The sequence below is a fragment of the Marmota monax genome, unplaced genomic scaffold (assembly GCF_021218885.2).
Source record: "Marmota monax isolate L192 unplaced genomic scaffold, Marmota_monax_Labrador192_F-V1.1 WCK01_AAM20220418_F8-fsc00050, whole genome shotgun sequence".
In the NCBI taxonomy this organism is placed as follows: Eukaryota; Metazoa; Chordata; class Mammalia; order Rodentia; family Sciuridae; genus Marmota; species Marmota monax.
This window is the reverse complement of record NW_026694552.1, coordinates 10252812-10276186: the sequence shown is the minus strand read 5'-3', so window position 1 is coordinate 10276186 and position 23375 is coordinate 10252812. Positions and strand designations below refer to the sequence as shown.

At 38.6% G+C, this 23375-nt stretch overlaps 1 protein-coding gene across 3 annotated transcripts in view; it reads left to right on the top strand.

Moving 5' to 3' along the window:
• Nucleotides 1–220: 220 nt before the first annotated feature.
• The window catches only part of Trpc5 (transient receptor potential cation channel subfamily C member 5), a 292903-nt gene continuing 269748 nt past the window's right edge, over nt 221–23375 (top strand). For 2 of the 3 annotated variants that reach the window (XM_058571660.1, XM_058571659.1), the window contains exons 1-2: nt 221–880; nt 959–1096. The gene's annotated coding sequence lies outside the window, so the exon portion shown is untranslated. The other variant, XM_046420858.2, reaches the window with a different exon arrangement.

Genomic DNA, 23375 nt, shown 5'->3' with positions numbered 1-23375 from the left:
GAGCTGCTGCCCCTGCAGGCTGCCCCGTCCTCCCTCATTCCCTCCCCCCCTCCTCGCCTCCCCCGCCCCGCCCCGCCCGCCCCAGCTGTGAGCCGGGAGAGCCAGCCAGGCTTTGGCCAGGGGCTGGGGGAGGTGAGAGGTGCTTTTGCCAACCAGGGCTTATACCCCCCCCCCTCTCTCTCTCTCTCTCTCACACACACACACACACACACACACACACACATCGCAACCGCGACGGGTTCTCCGCAGCTCGCAACCACCCTAAAGGGAGGGAGAAAGAAAACAGCAGCAGAGGGAAGGGAAGCCAGGGGCAGAGAGAAGAGGGGGGAAGAGCTCAGGGTTGAACATTTTTGGAGCTAGGGGTGGGGAGGAGAAAGAGAGCGCGCCTCCTTGATTTTCCCCTCCCCACCCCTCTTTGCTTTTCTCTCCCGTTCGCTGTATAGCATTTTCCAGAAGCAGCAGCAGAATGGGACTGAAGCCTCTGGTCTAGAAAACGGATTTGGAGGGGTGGCAGGGGCTCCCACCAGCCGCTACCTTACAGCTAGTGCTTGAGTGTGCGTGTCAGCGTGTGAATGCGGTCCTCTCGCTCCCTCTCTTTCTCTCTCCCCGGCGCCCGCTTCACACCACCGTGTCAGCTCTCCCTGTCAGTTTCCCCGTGTCAGTTTATTCTCTTGCTTATTGTGTTTGGCTGGCTGCGTGAAGGGACTGCGAGCATTTGGGGGGCTCACGCTGGGTCCGAGAGCCCCAGGAGAAGCGAGCGAGAACACGGCAGGGGCACGGGTGGAGCAAAGAGTTTCGGGGCGCTGGTGAAGGCAAAAGGTGAGAAGGTCTGGCCAGTTGGGAACTTTGAGATAACTGAAGAGGGGAAAAGGAAACGAAGGTAGGAAGCAGTACTTGTGCTCCTCTCTGCGTCCCGCCCCTTTTTTTCCCTATTCTCACCCGCCCACCCACTCGGCAGCCTCCAGGCCCCCGGCTGTCCCAGGCGGCTGCTGTTTTTGCGCCACGGAAGACCAGTCCAGGAAGGCTGCCGCGGCACCTCGCGCCCTAGTCCACCGATCCCAGACTACACAGATCCGAGGAAACCACTTGGCCCGGGGTAAGTTGACAGGCGGCTTGGAGTCGTCCGCTTTGCTACCCTTGGGGCGGTGAGGAGCGGGTTTAATGAAGGTGCTGGGTTGATGTAAACTGGGAGGCGCTGGCTGGCTGACTGGCTGTGAGCTCCAGGTGGTGGGGAGCAGGGAGAGGCCAGCAACAGATTGTTTTGGGACATGGGCAAAAGAAATACAACCAGGGAGAGGGCGTTAAGGGTTCTAGGACCAAATGTTGATGGCAATGATTAAAAGCATCCTTCTCACTGCTACTGTTCTCCTAAACCAGAGCTTTGCCATACCACTGCATGGATAGTGATTTGTTCCATCCTTGGGTAGATATTAAGCTCCCCCGAACCTGCTCCCAGGTTTCCTCAAAATGGGCAAGGGATGGGTTAGGAAAAAGGATACTTGTTCTTCAACAATATCAATCTTCAGCTGTAAAGAGCCAGGGTTCATGAGGGCTCAGGGACCAGAGCCCCTCATTTAGCTTCTTTCTGTTTTTGCATCTTTCAAACTTAAGAAAGGGCCAGATTCGTTTGCCTGGCTTCCTTAAAGAAACCAGGAAATGCAAATAGGCAGGGGCAATCACTGTAGTCCAAAGTGGACAGCTCCCAAACCTCCCCCACATGCTTTGACTTGGACAAATAGCTATGATCATGTCCCACATAGGCAAGTCCTGAGCTGAATTCCCAGATCCTGATCTTTCTTCATGGTTTCTGAAAATGAGCCTGGGAGAAGGTGTTTTTTTGTTTGTTTTTTTTTTTTTCCCGTTACCAACCTGGCCTATTTGGGCCATAGTTATGCGTGGTGATAGCCAAGTGTTTAGCAAGGTTATCACTCCCTTATGAAAAGCCTGGCGCTGGGAAACCAGCCCAGAAGACAGATTCTCTGAACTTTACCCGAGTTTATTATATAAGTGGGAGAGACACATACTAATCAATAATTCTCCCCTTAGAGACTGTGCATGTTAGCCATGGCTTCAAATGAGGAATAATTGCTACATTCATAATGGCATCCAGACACATTGGCCTATTGTCATATATTTATTTTCATGGCATTTACTAAGAATGACATGTTTATATATCAGCATTCATAATTTTCTATTGTTGATCTCTTAGATTTTTTGATGATGTACAGATGAACTATGTCGTGTCTCATTTCTCATAAACTCTTAAAAAGCTGAGATTTAAATGATGTCGAATAGTGCCTTTCATTCAGTCTTTAAAATATGTTTATTCTGAATTGAAAGGCATGGTAATACAATCATATAGTACCAAGTTGATTTTAAAGCAAATGTTTAGTCTGAGATAAAGGAAACGCAGGATCCATTTGTGAGGTTGAAAGAAGAACCAAATGCCACTTGAAATCTATATTTTGGTTCCAGGGAGGTGCTATTTTCATAAACTTTTAGACTATGTAACTATATGCACAGTTGATCTGTGTGTGTGTGTGTGAGTGTGTGTGTGTGTGTGTGTGTGTGTGTGTGTAGTTTTTCAAGGACTCCAATCAATCCTGTACAATTCAGGTTCTGTGTTTCTATAGCTGAGGGGGGGGGGGGTCAAATTTGTGCTTCCAAAGCATCCTGGATTTTCTGTTGAACTTTCCATTTATTACTATGTTATTGAAATACAATGAATTACCTCCTTCCAACTAAGCAAATGAGAGAAACAGACTCTGCATTAAGTGAGACTGTTTACGTTGCATTGGGCAATTTGTTCTAATGCTCACTGCGGAGAGACAGAGCGGAATGGGGATTACTAACATAGGATCTGAAAAGGTGTCCATTCTGTTACTCTTTGGGGGTCAATCATGAGCATATATCTACTTAGGTTAAAATTACACTTTCCCATAGATAGCAAAGACAAGATTGCAGACAGCTAGGAAAGAAGCAACAGCTTCATGATTGGGGAAGAACTCAAAGTATCAACAGGAATGAAGCTTAAGGTGTAGTGGTTTTTTGCTGTGTTCCAGCTGATGTGTGTAGTTGCTGAAATGGGCTGTGACCTATGGTTATTCCTAAGACAAGGAGGGGGGCAGGTGCAGGAATTTGGAATCAATGTAGCCCCCAGATTCACTAATACAGACTCACCTGATTTCAGTGTATGCTTCAACATAGTGGCCTGGATCAGATGATATCTATCATCCCTTCCAACCATGAGAGCTATGATCCTATGATTCTAGTCATTGTAAAGCTAACAACTAAAACAAGAATGACATGCAGAACCACAGTGTTTAGAGAAGGCCAGACCAGGAAATTGGAGATGCAGAAGGGAGAAAGAGAAGAGAAATAGGAAAACCAAAGATGTTTTGAAACACATGGAAGGAAAACTATCCAGATGTTTGCTTTGACTGGGAATGGAATCAGTTCAGAAAATCAACTGAAATGCGAAGTACCTTAAAATTGTCTGTGGTTTGACTTGTAAACACTGAGTAAACAGTAATAGAATTCCTTAGAACCAGGGAATTGGGAACCTTGGAGTGCATTTTCAGTGTTGTCATCTCATTTCACTTTTTAGCTTATTAAATTCCAATCTATAAACCATTCAGGTGCTTAATTATCAAATGAATATTTCAAATGTGCCACGCTATTTCCCTCCAGCCTGCTGCCAAATATTCTAATTTGTCTTTTGCCATGATTCCATAACCGAAGGAGAGGAACCAAAGAAGCATTTCTGTCTGCTCTTCCTCCACCAAATGTTCGTGTTTTCAGATGAGGTACACTAAGCCATTCAGACAGATGCAGTCTGCTAGCTAGTAGGGGAAAAGGGAGGACAAGGCCTCTCTCCTCAAGATGCCCCAGGCCCTAAGATGCCACCAACTAATCTGGCCCAGTCATTTTCTAGGTTTCCAGGGAAGAATATGACAAAGTTTTCAGTCTGCAGACAGAATTGACGCTCCACTCTAGGCTGTAGTTGCAGCTAATTAACTGCAGATCCAGGCTAAACTGACGTTAGCCATCATTTCCAGAGCTTAGTAACTGATATATCCATATTGTCAAGCTTTCTAAAACTCATGAAGCTTTCCTCCTGTGGATGGGCCCCTCAGACTCTGTCCAGTGAGACCACAAGACCCATCCTGCCAACAAGGAATGAGTCCTGAATGATTTAACCATTGTCTCATAAACAAACATGTACATCATCCTCAACTGAGTGAGAACAGATGATTTTTTTAAATTAAAAGCTGGTGAGGTTAAGCAATAATTGCAGTCACTGGGTCAGGAAAATTCTGCAAGTTCCCTAGGTTTAGTTCTCCTTTACCCATTGAAGAGATGGCTCTTGGATGCCAGTGCAATTACCACGGCTTTTTGCCTTAGGAGAGGCAAAGAAAAAAATGATGATGAGAAAAAAGCAGGGATCTTGGCAGGGTCCAATCCCCTTTCACCTGTAGAGAACCTAAGACTCAGAGAGTAGAAATAGCTGGCCTAAATCTAGCTTGACAAAGGCAAAACCAGAATCCAAGACTGTCTATTGCTATAGAATAAATTTTCTACAGCTCTCTGGAGATCTTGCCAATAAATTTAGAAGAATCAAAAGCAAAGTTTACCAAGATCACAACCTTCTAATTCCATTTAATGTGTATATTGAATGTTTATATTACATGTTATTCCCATACTTTGTTTTTCACTTTCTCACCCACCACCTTTCTTCAATACACACACACACACACACACACACACACCCCTATCCTGCTAGCCAAGAAAGCATGACATATGCTGACATATGCCTACAACTAGCATGTTCAGGTGGAGGTCAGAATTAAACATGACAAAATTTTAGCTGCTCACATTTATGTAGCTAATCTGGTTTATACTACCAATAACAAGACTCCTAGAAATCCCAGTCTCCAATGCTCCTTTGTAGTTTTGGGGAATGGAAGCTGGTGGAATACAATGACTTTGGTTCTTGCTTTCTTTACTCATTCTGAGAATCAGCACCTTTAATTGCATGTGTGTGTGTGTGCACATGCCTGTGTGTATGTGTGTTTGTGTGCATATGTGCACAAACATACACATTTCTTGAAAGATTAAAACAAAGGAAATAGAAAAGAAAGACAGATGAGTTTTATGTCAGAAATGAGAAGATGAAAAGTTTCCAGAATGGTCATTATCATCTGCCTCTGTCCTTTACTCTTGCTTAGTTTCCACTAATCCTACCACAATTTCTTTTAGGGCCTGGGGAAATAGGCCAATGCAAATATGTCTACTATAGTCCAAGGAGCTCTGGTGGCACAATAGATTAATGTGCAGTGCTTATGGAACAAATGTATCTTCCAGGATAATATGAAGAACTTCCACACTATAGGAAGGACATCACTGAATTAGAAGAGACTCTTCTAAGAGCTATCTGTAAATGCAGAATTTCGGGCCCTTCTCCAGACCTACTGAATCAGAATCTGCTTTTAATGAAGATCTCCAATGATTCATGTTCATAGCAAAATCTGAAAAGCAATGGACTAGAGATTATTCAAAAAAAGCATTTGAAATTCATTTGAAAATAAACAATGACCTACAAGGGATGTAGGGACAATTCATGTGGTTTATCATATAAAAAATAAAAATACAAACTTTTCCTATGTCTGATTTTCTTATTAGCCAGTTTAAAGGCCTAAAGTGTAGGTAAGAGAGACAAATTCAAGAGGAATCAGAACAAAGGATTGTTCTGTTTGCCAGAAAGACCAGGGTTTGGGAACTCACACAGACCTGAGTTCAAACTCTGGCTGGGCTGACAAATTACTAGCTGTGTAAACATGCACAAAGTACTTTGGTACTTTGCGTTTGAGCCTCAGATTCCCCATGAGTAAAATAAGATTAATAATAGTATTCATTAGCATTGAGTTGCTATGAAACATATATGAGACACTATAAGGCACTAGCATATAATGAGCAATCAATAAATAGAAAATATAATTATAATTCATGGTTTGGTCAATAACTTTAGTTTTATAGAAAACTAGCCACTGGATGAGATATTTAAGGACACCTAGCATCTATTTCTAATTGTTATGAATCACACTGGGTTTTTCACAGAGAGAGGAAAGATGTACAATAGTAAAATATATTTGAACATAGTGGAGACCCTCAAACAAATATCATTTAGAAAGAATTATAAGTGCCTCTGATAAAATCCCTTCATGGAACTAAACTGAAGTCAGAAGTGGCCCTATTCTATGAGGTATGTATCAAAATTACCAAATAAATGCTGAGGAAACACACACACATATACATATATCCACATGCAAATGAAACAATTCAAGACTAAAATAGTATTCTAGGTTAGGAACTAAATATTACTGATTTTCTGGCCTGACAACAATCTGTAAAATGGGTGAATAGTAACTCCTACTTCATAGGATAGATGTGAAATGATTTGGGTAAAATAAATCATGTAGGTAACGGCACAGCAATTAAACTCAATAAATATTTTTCAATATGGCCCAATGATCCCTAAGTTAGATCCACAGAAAGGGCAAATACGTGTGTGTGTGTGTGTGTGTGTGTGTGTGAGTGTGTTTGTAGTTAAGCTCCAGTGATTTTGTTTTTCTCCAGGAAGTAATGAGTTCCTATTAGATAAGAAATACTTTACCATGTTAACACATCATATAAAGGCCAGCTCAACAACAATTCTTAATACCTAGACTATTTGGTTATATGCCAAACATTTTGCATGCATTATAGTATTTAAGCTCTCACAACAACCCCATGAAGTAAGTATATTATTGCTCCTGCTCTACAGATGAAATGGCAGGTAAAGCTCAAAAGAATGAAGGTGAAAAAATTTAGCAACTCCTACCTTGTTCCAAACCATAGTGCTTTCTACCTACTCAATTTTCTAGTCTAAAATATGATGGAGGTACAGTTTTTATAAATTCCAATAACTCTATATGTTTAATATATTGTATAAATTCTAATAAAATCACTCGGCACTTGCTTCTATAAAAACTTATTGATTGGCATATGAAATCTTGGCAACCTGACTGCAAAGACACAGAGACAGACATCCAACCTCTGGGTCCCAGTCCTTTGGCATGTTTGAGAACTCCAGCTTCTATTGGAACTGAGGTTGCCTAACATGCATTGATTTTCAAGAGGATTAAGTTAGTGTGGCATCAATATTCGTAGACAATATAGATTGGTAATTTCTAATATTTCTGTGATCTTCCTAAATAAACAATAGCAAATGCTGTTAATTATTGAACACCTTTGCATTAGTTTTCTATTGCTGTCATATTAAATTGTCACATACTTATTAACCTAGTATTGTCTAAGTATAAATTTAAAACAATTAAATATGAGTTTATTATTGTTATAGTTCTCTTGGTCAAAAGTGAGACATAGTGATCACTTGGCTAAAATCAAGGTGTCAGCAGGATTGCCTTCCCTTTTGGAAGTTCTAGGGAAGAATCCATTTCCTTCCTTATTCAGGTTGTAGCATAATTCACTTCCTTGAAGTTGTAGGATTGAAGTCCCCTTTGCTCTGCTGGAGTCAGCTGAAAGCTGTTATTAGCTTTCAAAAATCACCTACATTCCTTAGTTCATGGTTCCATTCTTCCAACTTTGAAGACAGTGAGTACCAGTTGAATGGTTCACACACTTTGCATCTCTCTGACACTTCTGCCTTTGCAACTCTATTAGTATTCCTTTTCTTCTGTTTTTAAAATTTTTATTGAAACATGGTATTTGTACATATTTATGAGATAAAAAATGTGATGTTTTTAGTCATGTATACATTGGATATTAATCAACTCAGAGTGATTAATGTAACCATCACCTTAAACGTTTGTCATTTTCTTATGGAGAGTATATTCAAAATCCTCTCTTCTATTTTGAAATATATAATGCATTATTGTTAACTATATACACCTGGTGTGTGTGTGTGTGTGTTTGTATGTGTGCACATGTGTAGGTGTGCACTTACATTGGGCCCACCCAGAAAACCCAGGATAATATCCCTATTTAAAATCAGCTAATTATCAACCTTAATTCTATCTGAAAAATCTCTGTTGCCACATAATACAACATATTTACAAGTTATGGGGATTTTGACATATTTAAGAAACCATATCTACCTACTATAATCTATGTAGTGGGTGCTACAAACCATGACCTTTTTTTCCGCCAGTGCTGGGGATCATCGAACTTGGGGCCTCACTCTGCTAGGCAAGCACTCTACCTCTGAACTTGATTCCCAGCACCAAATACATGATCTTAAATTATCTCCATTATAGTCTAGATGGTGTACATTACTCGCATTTAACATTTGAAATAGCATCAGACAAATTAAGCAGTATGCCTAATAATGCACAGCTAGTAAATCGCACAGGCAGAATTGGAACATAGTGCTTTCTTCCTCAAAATCTTTTATTTTCCCCCTTGGCCTACATTATACTGCCTTCTCATTATCAGAAAGCTCTTTGGTTGTAATTTTTGTTTTGGCAATACCATGGCTTCACTTTCCATGGTTTCAGTTACCCACAGTGAACCTGAGTATGAAAATATTAAATGGAAAATTCCAGCAATTCATAAATTTTAAATTGTGCACCATTCTGAGTAGCATGAAGAAATCATGTGCAGTTTTCTCTGTCCTACCCAGGATGTGAATCATCCCTTTGTCTAGCATAGCTACAACATATGCACTCTCCACCTGTTCGTCACTTAGCAATTGCGGTCATCAGATCAACTGTTCTGGCATCACAGTGCTTGTGTTCAAGTCACCCTTATAGCGTAACACTGCTTCAAAGTGCCTATATCATTCACTTCACTTCATCTCATCATATAAGCATTATTCCATCTCATATCACCACAAGAAGAAGGGTGAAACAGTACAATAAAATATTTTCAGAAAGACCTATTCACATAACTTGTATTACAATATATTTTTAATTGTTCTATTTCCTTATTAGAAATTGTTGTTAATCTCTTACTGTGCCTAATTTACAAAAAAAAAAAATTATCATAGGTATGTATGTATGTATGGGTGAAAAAATAGTATATATAGGGTTTGGTACTATCTATGGTTTAAGGCATCCAATAGATGTCTTGGAATGTATCCCCCCATGGACAAGGGGAGACTGCTGCATTTTATTTTTTGTTTTCCTGATTTAAGATTTTAACAGGAAATTTATGTACACAGTTCAAAAGTCAATTGGATAAAAGGGTATTTAATTTTTAAAACTTGGTCTCATGGTTTCCATATATGTGGTTGCTACCACCCTTGTCCTATTTGATTTCTTTCTCTCTAGAACTTCTAAATGAAAATATAAGCCACTAAGAATAGGTATATAGAAAGATATTCATATCATAACAAATCTTCCCACACTACAGCTGAAATCCATGTTGTCCTTTTATTACACTTTTACTACAGTGCAACTTTGGAAGAACTAACATCTGCATTAAGGGACAATATATATGGGCCAATCAGTAACCCAAACAATTGGTGACTTCACTTTTTAAAATGTTTGTAGTCCCTTTGGCTCCATGATATTCTCCTGAATATCCTCTACATTATATAACCCCAAGGCCTTAGTATTGTTATGTATCTCATCAATTTTATCTGAACATTCCAGAGCCATGAAATTCTAGAATACAAGAGGGGGTGAAGGAGAGAGAGTGAGGAGGGGAAGAGAGAGAAGAGAGAAGAGAGAAGAAAGATAATAGAAAAAATAAAAATAAGTAGGGGGAAAGGAAGAGACAGAGACCCACAGTGCATGGGGGTGAGAGTCTGAAAATCAATGAAATACAGCTTTTGTTATTATTCCATATAGTGATAAGATGATCATATTTTGATATAAATAAGCCCAATACCTTATTTATACATAACTTTTTAAAACAATGACAAAGCCTTCTATCTATCTTGTAAAAGAACATGGAACCCTTACATAATTATAAACACTGAAACAGAACTACCATATAGTTGGATAGCATCTTATATAGCAATAGGCATCCAAATCAAAGATGACAAGTTGGTTTAAACAAAGAATTGAGTAAAGCTGATAGTAAAACCAGTATAGCAGAGTTAATTATTTTTTATGCCTACTATAGATGTTAGTCTTTAGCTATAATTTAAGAACCTCTTTTTTTCAGTGTTTCATAGAATGCAATATACATTTATCTTCTAGTAATACAAAACATAACATGATTTATCTTCTTTTGTGTTTCTATCCCTTTAAGCATTGTTCTTAAACTTATTGAACTTATTGGAAATGATTTGTTAATGTACTGGGAAATCAGTTTAGTAGTTCATAATATATATTATGATTATATATATATATATATATATATATATATATATATATATATTTGGTACTAGGGATTGAACTCAGAGGCACAACCACTAAGGTGCATCCCCAACTCATTTTTTAAATTTATTTATTTTTATTTTGAGACAGGATCTTGCTAAGTTGCTTAGGGTGTGGCTAAGTTGCTGAGGCTGGCTTTGAACTTACAGTCTTTCTGCCATGGTCTGACATAACCAGTATTTTTAAATAAAACAGATTAAAAGAGAAAATGTGAGTCCCATTTCTTGATATTTTTATTTCAGTGATGTTTGTGTCTAAGTGTGTGTGTGTACACATACATGTGCATGTTTTCATGTATACTTGGCCCAATGTAAAATATTTTTCTTGCTTGCTTTATTGTGAAAAAGTTTGATTACTATTAGTTTCAAAGGTTAGAACCACTGGCCAGATGCTATATATATTCCAAAATCCTTATAAATACAAGGATCTCTGCCCACACTTAACATCTTGACTTTCCTGAATGTATTTTTTATAATTATAAGGGAATTCCATGCTGCCCCTTGGCATTGTAGTCTGTATTTCTGATGTAGTAGAAATGCCTGGAAAGTTGCAAATATCCAAAGTAAAACTAAAAACTCTAATAGAATTTGAAATGCTTTCTCTCTCAGATGCATAAACACTCAGGAGATTTGTAGCATCTCAGGATTTGGACCTGAGTTTCCCAGTTGTCACTTCCATTGACATCTCACGCATACAGTGCTCTGGGGACCCCAGCCAGTGCTGAACATGGCCTGAGAGTCTACAACTTGCATAAAATATTTAACCTCAAGAACCAGATCTTTATGCTTTAACAACAGTAGTCATCTCCAGAAACTTTTCCTAGATTAGTGGCATTTAGTCTAATGATAAAAACCAAGCAATGAATAAAGATTGACAAGAAGATAAAAATGTAGGTTTAGGGATAAACCTAGGAAAAGGATGATGAAACAGTAATGACTAGGTAAAAATTACTTCAGGATATTGTTGGTTGCAAAGAGAAGGTTTTTTCATTTGTTGTTGGACAATTATACCAGGGAAGATAAAAATGATAAGTCTAGTAGAGAGAGAAAAACAGAGGAGAATGTTAAGGAATAATTAAACCATTCAATCCTCCAACTGGTAATTGAGTCCCTGTTATCAATCACTTGACAAATACTCACTTAGTGCAGACTAGGTGGAAGGTGCTGTGGGGCACTGCATGACCCTCTAGGAACTTAAATATTGTCAGAAGTGAGTGAGATGACAGGAGCAAAGATGAAGAGAAATCCTGGTGTGGCTGAGTAAGGTACTGTGATTGAAGCCATTCATGGAAATCTACAGAGGAATATTTCTAGGATAGATTATGGAAAGCTTTATATCACAGACTGTGGCTGCATTTAATTTAGTGAACAAAAAGGAGATACAAAAGGATTTTGAAATGAGAAATGAAATAATGATAGCAATGTTTGGAGATGAATATTCAGAAAATGGTGTGTAGGAAGGATCGATAAAGGCATACTGATTAAGAAACAATTATAGAAGTCTAGGCATGAGAAGTAGCACTATAGTTAAGTAGAGAATCTGGGTTCATAACATCATCAAAATGGCGATATTACCAAAAGTTCTCTATAGGTTTAATGCAATGCCAATCAAAATCCCAACGGCATTTCTTGTAGAAATAGATAAAGCAATCATGAAATTCATATGGAAAAATAAAAGACCCAGAATAGCAAAAGCAATTCTAAGCAGGAAGTGTGAATCAGGCGGTATAGCGATACCAGATTTCAAACTATATTACAGAGCAATAGTAACAAAAACAGCATGGTACTGATACCAAAACAGGCGGGTGGACCAATGGTACAGAATAGAAGACACAGAGACTAATCCACAAAGTTACAACTATCTTATATTTGCTAAAGGGGCTAAAAGCATGCAATGGAGGAAGGACAGCATCTTCAACAAATGGTGTTGGGAAAACTGGAAATCCATATGCAACAAAATGAAACTGAATCCCCTCCTCTCGACATGCACAAAAGTTAACTCAAAATGGATCAAGGAGCTTGATATCAAATCAGAGACTCTGCGTCTGACAGAAGAAAAAGTTGGCTCCGATCTACATATTGTGGGGTCGGGCTCCAAATTCCTTAATAGGACACCCATAGCACAAGAGTTAATAACAAGAATCAACAAATGGGACTTACTTAAACGAAAAAGATTTTTCTCAGCAAGAGAAACAATAAGAGAGGTAAATAGGGAGCCTACATCATGGGAACAAATTTTTACTCCTCACACTTCAGATAGAGCCCTAATATCAAGAGTGTACAAAGAACTCAAAAAATTAGACAATAAGATAACAAATAACCCAATCAACAAATGGGCCAAGGACCTGAACAGACACTTCTCAGAGGAGGACATACAATCAATCAACAAGTACATGAAAAAATGCTCACCATCTCTAGCAGTCAGAGAAATGCAAATCAAAACCACCCTAAGATACCATCTCACTCCAGTAAGATTGGCAGCCATTATGAAGTCAAACAACAACAAGTGCTGGAGAGGATGTGGGGAAAAGGGTACTCTTGTACATTGCTGGTGGGACTGCAAATTGGTGCAGCCAATTTGGAAAGCAGTATGGAGATTCCTGGGAAAGCTGGGAATGGAACCACCATTTGACCCAGCTATTCCCCTTCTCGGACTATTCCCTGGAGACCTTAAAAGAGCATACTACAGGGATACTGCCACATCAATGTTCATAGCAGCACAATTCACAATAGCTAGACTGTGGAACCAACCCAGATGCCCTTCAATAGATGAATGGATAAAAAAAAATGTGGCATTTATACACCATGGAGTATTACGCAGCACTAAAAAATGACAAAATCATGGAATTTGCAGGGAAATGGATGGCACTAGAGCAGATTATGCTAAGTGAAGCTAGCCAATCCCTAAAAAACAAATGCCAAATGTCTTCTTTGATATAATGAGAGCAACTAAGAACAGAGCAGGGAGGAAGAGCAGGAGGAAAAGATTAACATTAAACAGAGACATGAGGTGGGAGGGAAAGGGAGAGAAAAGGGAAATTGCATGGAAATGGAAGGAGACCCTCATTGTTATATAAAATTACATATAAGAGGTTGTGAGGGGAATGGGAAAATAAACAAGGAGAGAAATGAATTACAGTAGATGGGGTAGAGAGAGAAGATGGGAGGGGAAGGGAGGGGGGATGGTAGAGGATAGGAAAGGTAGCAGAATACAATAGTTACTAATATGGCATTATGTAAAAATGTGGATGTGTAACCGATGTGATTCTGCAATCTGTATTTGGGGTAAAAATGGGAGTTCATAACCCACTTTAATCTAATGTATGAAATATGATATGTCAAGAGCTTTGTAATGTTTTGAACAACCAATAAAAAAAATTTAAAAAAAAGAGAATCTGGGTTCAAAGCCATCTAGGTGATCTGGTTCTGCCATTCTTATACTTAAGTTTCTCATCTATGAATAGAGGCTATTAAAAGTACTTATCTTACAGGAATGCCATGAGTATGAACTTTAGGTTAAGGTGTACCCTACTATTGAATCTGACCTAACTTTCCTATGTACATATATAAATGTACCATAGTGAATCTCCCCATTATGTATATTCACAAGACATGGATTTTTAAAAACTATAAGTAAATACAGAAAGATCAATACAGGGGCTGGGGTTGGTGCTCAGTGGTAGAGCGCCTGCCTCGCACCAGGTTTGATCCTCAACACCATATAAAAATAAATAAAGATATTGTGGCCATCTACAACTAAAAAAAAAGAACAATTTAGTACAGGGAATGGAACAGGGGGAAGGAATTGGAGAGGGAAAAGGGAAGTGCTAAGGACTGAATTAGAGAAAATTATATTCCATGCTCTTTATAATCCTGTGAAAATGAATCCTAATGTTATATTTAACCTAAAAGAACCAATACAAATGAAAAAAAGATGTATCCCAATACCTGGCCATGTTACCTATTGGATTTGTAATTTTTGTTATTGCCATAGAGGTCAACCTAGAAGAATGGAGTGTAAAAGACACAAGAAAGAAGAGTAGACATGTGGTGAGCAATTGTTTATGTATGGTGAAGATAATTTGTATCCATGTTAAAATAAATGATGATGCCACTAGAAAATATGAAGGTGGGGTGAGAAGGGAAGATAGTAGGTTGAGATTTCAATACAACAGTAACTTTAGAGTCAGGGTGAGGCATCCTAGTGAAAATGGCCAGCAAAAAAATTTGAGTTGTGGGGCTGGGGTTATGGCTCAGTGGTAGAGTGCTTGCCTAGCATGTATGAGGACTGGGTTTGATTCTCAGCACCACATAAAAATAAGTAAATAAAAAAGGTCCATCAACAACTAATACAAATATTTTTTTAAAAATCTTGAGTTGTGGCACCAAAGCTCAACAGGAATGTTAGGAATTGAGGTTACATTTTGGGAAGTCATAGACATAAATATCCAAAATTTGACCTCTGTAAAATAAACTTAAAATCCCCAAGGAAGAAATTCAGAAGAAAAGAAAACTAGACTAAGTTTAACCTGTGGTCCACATTTAGTGGAGGGAGAAGAGTCAGAAAAAGAGTGTTTGAAGGCAAAAGGAGACCTATGCAAGGCATTATAGGGAATTAACAAGAAGAACATGCCATGCTCTGTGAATTTAAGGTGCTTTTAGTCTACCTGAAATAATGTAATTTACTGACTTGTGACATAAAGCATTATAAGGTATCAAATATGTAATAATGACATCCATTTTAAAAATGTAAGTATCAGTTTAAAATATGCCTTATTTTATTGACTAGAGAAATCAGGAAGACTTCATGGATATTTTAGACCTTGAATGATGGATGACATTTGGAAATGTATCAGGGGGAGCATTTCAGATGCGAGAAATTGTATGATGAAAGGTGAGGAGTCAGAAACAGACATATAAAATTTAAGGGAGATAGAGGAGACTTGTCTTATAAGAACAAAATGAAAAAAAAATAGAAAAGAAGGGGAACAATTCAAATAAAACACATACCTAATCTCAAGTTTTAAATGCAGGAGATTTAAAATGTCCAGTTCCATCTTGGTTTTAAATCCAGGTATTTTGTTTCATTTTTTTCTCACATGAAACTGGACTCCCAGTTTTCTCAGTGAAGAAAAAGAACAGCAAAGCTGTTAACAAGAATGTTGAATGGTAGAAGAAAAAGACCATATATGAGTGAAGTGATATGGAGGTAGGAGAGGGTTGATGAGTTGGATTCAGGACATATTGAAGTCAAGGTGCCAATGGGATATCTAAGTACAGACATTAAACAAACAGACATATGGATCTATAACTGAAAATACAAGTCTGAGCTGGAGATATAGATTAGGGAGTCAACATCTCATAATAATAGCATAATAATGATGATGATGACTAAGTTTCATTAAGTACATACTATATGAAAGGCATGGTTCTAAGAGTTTTCTAAAATAGGTAATCATTTAACTTCACAACAGCCTTATAAGGGAAATGCTATTTTATCCCCATTTTTCAAAAGGACTGAAACTGAGGCTCAGAAATGGCATGCTACCAAGGTCATGCAAGTGGTTATGTATTAGAGTCATGATTCAAACCCACACAAGTAAAACTCTGAAGGTCATGCTTCTGGTTGCTACATTAATAGTAGGTGTTAGTCTTGGAAGTAGAACCAATTACTCTAGCAAACCAAACAAACAAAGAAATAGGTCAACTACTAATCCTTCTGCATATCAATATTGAGAGATCGGTAAAAGAAGCTTTCAGAAGACACAAATAGCCATCATAGAGATAGAAGGAAAATTAGGAGTGCGTGATGACCTCAAAATTATGAGAGAATGCCCCACACCAAAAGTGAGTATTCATCAGTATCAGAGCTTTAGTCATTAAATTGAACAATTTTAGAGGTCCTGAATAAGGTAATGATTAGAGCAGAGCCCACCAAACCACAACCCATGGGAGAAATTGAACCCACATGCTGTTTTAGTGTGGTCTACTAGAGAGAAATGGTGTTGGGATTGTGGCTCAGTGGTAGAGTGTTCACCTAGCATGCGTGAGGCACTGGGTTCAATCCTCAGAACCACATAAAAATAAAATAAAGATATTATGCCCACCTATAACTACAAAATAAACATTTAAAAAATGGTCTTTATATTTTTAAGTGCCTGAAAAAAAACAAAAGAATTTATTTATGGTATGAAAATTATGTGAATCTCAAATTTCAACATCCATAAATAAAGTTTTATTGGAATTCAGTCTATGCAGTTTTCCTACTACAATGACAGAGCTCAGCAACAGTGTATAGGATGAAAGCATAAGATCTTCTTCTATCTAGCCCTTGATAGTATCAGTCTGCTTGCCCTTAGTTTAGAGTATGGAATCTAAGATAAAACTTCCTCAGTTCAAGTCCCAACTCTACTACTCACTAAATTTCGTGACCTTGAACAAGTCACTCAAATGTTCTTCAGAGCATTGTCTGTATAAAGGAGATTACCATTATCTGTATGGTGGAGATTACAATGGTACTCAATGGGTTGTTGTGACTATCAGACAGACAATTTGTGTAAAGTGCCTAACATAGTTTCTGGTACATAGAACATAATAAACATTATTGTTTTGATGCAGTAGAAATGAGTTATGGGGATAGATAGAGTCAAATCACAATGGGTAGCAAAAGGAATTAAAGATGAGGACTATACAAATAGAAACTATGCTTTAGAAATTGTTCACAGTATGGTTGAGGATGAGGGAGGAAGTAGCTCTAAAGGAGGGAAGAATTTTTATTTTTAATTAAGAGGCTCAAATACATTCAAGGGCTGAGAAGGGGAGATCTGAGTAAAGACTGAGCATCTGGGAAGAAAGAAAATGGAACAACAGCCTGAGGAGGTAGGAGGAAGAAGATCAAGAGCAGAGGTGGAGAGATTAGTCTTAGAAAGGAATAGAAACACTTCTTCCTCAAAAAATAAAATAGCATTGAACATGAATATAAGATTTGACATGAACTATAAGGAGTCCAAACCTGAAATATTATTGACATGAGCTGAAGGAAGTCCATATCTCAAAGACCCCTTTCCCTTATGAGATAATGGTAATCTCCTTTGTACACATCAAATTTTTCTGTTAAGAGGCAGGAGTAGAGGGATTTGGTAGAACACTGAACAGGACTTTCAAAAATAAGTTGGCCAGGGAGATTTGAGAGGAATATATAGAGAATGACCCTGTGGGCTTGGCAGAACTTGGAAAGTCAGAACATCAGTCAGTATAGCCATGTGATTTTCTCTAGTGGTAATCAAAAGATTGGAAGAATAAATCCTGAAAATGGAGCATTCAGTTGAGTGAGGACTTGACATTGTGTCAGAAGACTTGGGAAACAGTGCCACCACTGGCAACTATTTGACCCTGTAACAGGCTGTCTTTGGAACCACTGGCTCTGGGACCATGACCTTGTCAGCAGGCTCTGTGGCTATCTCATCTTTACCTGCCTGGTGTGTTATCTAGTTTTCACAATGGCATAGCCTCCCCAGACATTTCTAGATTTATTTTCCTGAAACCTCATTGGAACATAACAGAGACAGACAATACATTGGATAGCTCTGAGGAAGGACATAAGTTGTGACTTTTATGGAGAGGGAATAATATTGTTTAAGGACGGAGACTAGCACTAGAGATGTTTGAGTATCTTTCAGAACACCATGAGCCCAACAATAAAATCTCTTTTAAATTGCAAGATGCAGGGTGCAAGTTTTATGGTGTCTGGCATACATCAAAATAAAATGCTACAACAGTTGGTGTGTTAGTCTTGGCTCCCTTTGAGTCTCCAGGGGTAAGGTCAGAAGGCTAACAGCCCAACTCCTATCTGGGCAAACTAAAGTCAGAATAGAGATAGGGAAAGGGGACCTTGCTTGAGGAGCCCAAAGATGCATGGGGAAAATACTTTGGCTAGGAGTCAAGATGGCAAAGAAGAAACAATACTCCCCAAGTAGGGCTCATTGAGGGCCCTGGAGACTTGCAGCTCAGCTGCAAGGTCAGTTTTAAAGACTCTGTATGCACTTGAGCTTCTCGTTAGGCAAAGTGGGTCTCATTAGACATTTCCCCATCTCTTCTTGGCCAAATGAGTATACATTCCACATAGAGGCTTCCAGGCCCATTTGAAGGTCTTATCAAAGGACATACAGGACCATTTTGCATTCAGATAGCCCTGCATATTCTCAGAGCACTTCCCCATCCATGATTTTTCTCCATGTTGTCAAGAGCACTACCATAGGAGTCAACAGTCCTAGGCTTAAGCCCTAGCTTTGGTACTTACTAGGAGTGTGACCTTAAGCAAGACACTCAATACTCTGACTCTCAGTTTAAAAAAAAATTGTAAAATGAGGAAAATAGTAGTACTGTCCTACAGAGCTGTTGGGAGGATTAAATAAGTGCTTAACACCCAAACTGGCTCATGATAAATACATACTAGCTGTCATCATTATCTAATTTAATATACAATTACCTTGAAGCATGATTTCCAACAAAATTAGGCTTGAACCCTGGCTCTGCCACTTAAAATTTGTAAGATCTTGGCAAGTCATAATCTCCCTGAGCTTATTTCCTCACCATAAGTTTAAAACAGATTTGTTAATCAAGTAAGATACTGCATGTAAACTGTATATAGCAGTCATGTATAACTAATTAAATTTAAAATTTTAATTTTTTAAAAAAACTGCATATACTATCAGTCAAATGTTTATGCTTGTTTATGTTCATTTTCCATTTTGAGAAAGCTTCACCCTTTTGCATTTGTTTGTTTGTTTAATTTATTTTTAAAATTTTAATTTGTTATATATGACAGAAGAATGCATTACAATTCATATTACACATATAGTACACAATTTTTCACATCTCTGGTTGTACACAAAGTAGAGTCACACCATTCATGTCTTCATACATGTACTTAGGGTAGTGATGTCCATCTCATTAAAACAGTAAAAAGGATCAGAAAGGCAAAGGTAATTGCCCACTAAAATAATGGCAACACTGGGGTGAGACTCCAAGGCCCTCTTCTCCAGGTGGGGCTCTCCCTAGTTATACTCTATGAGAGCAGCTTGGCCCTCTACACAGAATAGAGGGCCCCATCTCATCCCAACAGTGGGGCTATGCTGATGTGTGCTCTCTCTGATGGTTATTAGCCAGAAAGTCAACAACATTGACTGGGTCCTTGCAAACAGATGTCAGAAGACAGAACCTCATGTCCTTATCTTGCCCTGTAGCACATGAACAGTATTTGAAAATGGAGACTTCCAGGCATCTTCACTCCCAAAATGCTTTTTTGCCCCAACTAGCATTTGATATTGGTGTCTTAATCCCCATCATTCAAGCATTTTTTTAACCCTCAGCACTTGCGCAAAAGATGAACTGCCTAGGACATGAAAATAATATGTATTTGAAGGATCAGCCATCAGCACAACAGTATGAATTGGATTATTCAGTTCCTTTACTCTGTGGAAGGGGAAATAGGGAGATTTCAGATATGGTATATACTGTTCAGGCCCCCTCTGCAGATAGAAGGCACTGGAGACACCAGGAAAGATATTATAAACAGAAAGGAGTATATAAAGGGGAAGCTGTTAAGGCAGCCCATCCCTACCCTTTTTGGTGATAGAGAGCAGAGAAATCATCCCGAGAATGACAAAAAGTACATGGGTTTGGAATGAAAAGATCACAATTCCAATGTTATGAACAAGTTTCTTAACCTCTCTATGCCTCAGTTTCTTCACCTGTAAAATGAGGTGATAGCACCATCTATCTTACTCTATTATTTTATGGATAAAAAGAAAAACTGTGCATTACCAAGCTTATAAATCTCTGTTCATATCCAATTGATCATAAAGAACCCGGTGAACTCCTCAAAAAAAAAAAAGGTTCAAGGATGCAAGATGACCTTGTAAAGATGGCCAGGTGAGATGAACCTGGCATGATGCCTCAGCTATTAAGTGGAACATTTCATGCACCTGCCATGCTTCATCTCTGAGTTGGTTGGCCTCCCCATTTCCCCCAAAATGGAAGAGTTTACTAGCTTTTCTTAGGGCTAGCAGTAGCTCTCAAAACAACTGTGATATATAAGCAGTAGAGGTGGGAACTGGGCAGAAGGCAAGGCACTCCTGAGACTGAATGCCTTCCTACTGTTCAGCTACAGCCTCTAGATACACATGGAACCCCTGGCACTAAGCTGGGAAGGCAGAGGCAATTAGGATGACCTCTCAGGAACACAGCTCTGGAATCATTAAAGAGGTAATATAATTGGCCTGCCAAAGCTGAGATGGCAGGCACACTTTCCAGCGACATTGCAAAATAGTTATATCAGGAAATAAATACAGCAATATAAAAATAATTACTGAGGTTATTAGCTATTTTTCCTATTTTCTACCCACCTCCTCCCTGACACAACTGGGCTCAGAGGCCCCACATGGGTGATAATCAGAAGAGAGGTAACTAGGGAAGGATAGGCTGGAGCCAAGAGCACTGGTTGGCCACAGGTCATTGGGGGCCTGAACCCAGGCAATAGCAATAAGAATGGAGAGAAGGGAATGATATGACAGATACTTTACAGGCTACAGTTTTTGGTGATAGGATGTGGTACAATAATAAAAAAGGGGGATTCAAGGATGACTTCCAGATTTTAGGTCTGGAAAACTGGATAGATGGTATCACAAAAAAACAGTTGTGAAATATGGGAAGTAGGGTATCATGAGAGTGATGATAGATTTGAGATTGGGCATACTGAGTTTGAATTATGTATGTATAAAGAGATTACATACCAGTGGTGGTATCCAGTAGTCAGTTTGACACCAAACTTAAGCTCAGGAAAGAGGAATATAAGGAGAATAGATTTGATATTCAAAGTTGTACAAATCAGTAATTTAAACCAGGAGTCTGAGTGAGATCAGTGTTACTTTAAATCATCCGGGCCATGATTTGATCCATCCTATGTTGAAAGGGAACTCTCTAAGTCTCCAGGCAAAAAGAGATGACTTACCCTTCTATGATATATTATCTAAACTATTTCTTAGTGAGATTATCCCCAGTGCATTTTGAGATGCTTAGAAAATATCAGTTGGTGGCTTTGGATAAAGCAGAGGGGATTCTGAAGGGGTTGAGCCCAAGACTGTGGTGCTTCCTTTCTATTTCTAAAGCCAGATTCCAGGCATATGTGGAGCTAGCACAGTCAGCAACAGTTTCATGGTGTTTAAATTGCAAAAGTTACTTTTTCTTCTAGTTGCTCCCTGCCCTTGTTGACTGATTGACTACTGAGGCTCAAAACAAAGCTTGGCAGTAAACTTTCCTCTTCAGAGGAAAATAAAGATTAAGAATAAGGAGAAAGGACATTCCTATTAAATTGCTCGGTGACCTTGGGCAAGTAATTTATCTTCTGTGTGGCTTGAGATATAATGATATCTACCTGATCTACATCATAAGAAAGCTATGAGGAGCAAATGAAGTACAGAGTATGCAAATGCTTTTTTAAATACACTGTAAGAAAAATATATTATAATTTCATGCACCAAGATTTCTGGGCTCTAGTTCCTAATCCATCATTCTTCCAATTAAAATTGGAATTTTGCTCTGCCTTCATTTACTTTCCTATGTATGACGGAAGTGACCATAGAACTTTTTTATGTTTTAGTATCCAAGTGTTGGGTCCAGGCAGGGAGTATGCTGGTTTGTAGACAAACTAAATTATTTTAAATAAATTTGGAATAAATAAACCCTTAAAAATGCTAAGCAGATTTTTTATATAATATAATAATTTTTATATATATTATATAATTTTTATATAATACCCAATATCATTTTTTCAGTTTTTTTATATATCTTTCTCTGATATCTCTTTTGCTTCAAGAAATTTACTCAACATACACTACTAAACCCAAGCCCCTGTGAGAAAAGGGAAAGAAAATCTTCCTGTATCCTTCTCTACATGTGAAAGGGCTCTTTTATTTAAATTAACAAAATAAAAATAAAGATGTCATTAGTTGTCCAGTTGTATGGAAAAACACAGCAAACATCAAACCCTGCAATGTCTCAATGTCTGTAGTTCTCAAAGGCCAAAAAATGAGTGTGAAAGGCATGTATTAAAGTCAAGCAAAGAGACAATCCTGCACAGGTGAGTGAGAAGGAAGTTATAGAATGAATAAAAGTTTTTTAGCCCCTAAATAGATTGCCTAGAAAGGTAAGCTTGAGAAGAATCAATAGACTTGCAAGGAATAAAGTAACAAGAGAGATGAATCAAGGCATAATGGAATTGATTTGTCAGAGTTTTGGTTTAGCCTGACTGTAGACCAGAGTCAAACAAGGCAGTTCAGACTCTCTAGATCCCTTCAAGCCTCAGAGTCCCCAGATACAATGATATGGACTTAAATAGTCAATAAAAATTATGCTCTGAGACTCATTGTTTTGCAAACTAGTCAAAAACACCATCAACAGCATGCAAGAAGAAGAAACATCTCCAGGGATGCCACCACTGTCCCTTGGTCTCATGCACTACAAGTCTGAGTCATCTTACTTTCCACCTCTCCTTTGACCCATGTATGTAATCAAATCACTAGGTCCTATTCACTTTTCTTCCCCATTTTTATTGCCTATCTTACTATATTTTCCCACTGTTATTACCATAGATATAGCACTCATCTGCTGCCTGAGCCTCCTCACTGGTCTAACTGCCTCTGATCTCTCCCTGTCAATCCACCCTGCACACTGTTAGCAGATTCATACTCCTTTGACATGACTTTTTGCTGATAACCTTCAAATGTTTCCCCATGACCTCCAGGATAAACCTAAAACTCCTTGTCCACAGAGCCTAGGCTTTCTATTATCTGACACAAACCACATTTTCAGATGGTTGAAGTCCAACAACCATCTTTGGGAACATGGCAATGCCCCCAGTGACCTAAGAACCTCCCTTAAGGCCACACCTCCTGGTGGTCCATCGTACCTGCCAACAGTGCCACTCAAAGAA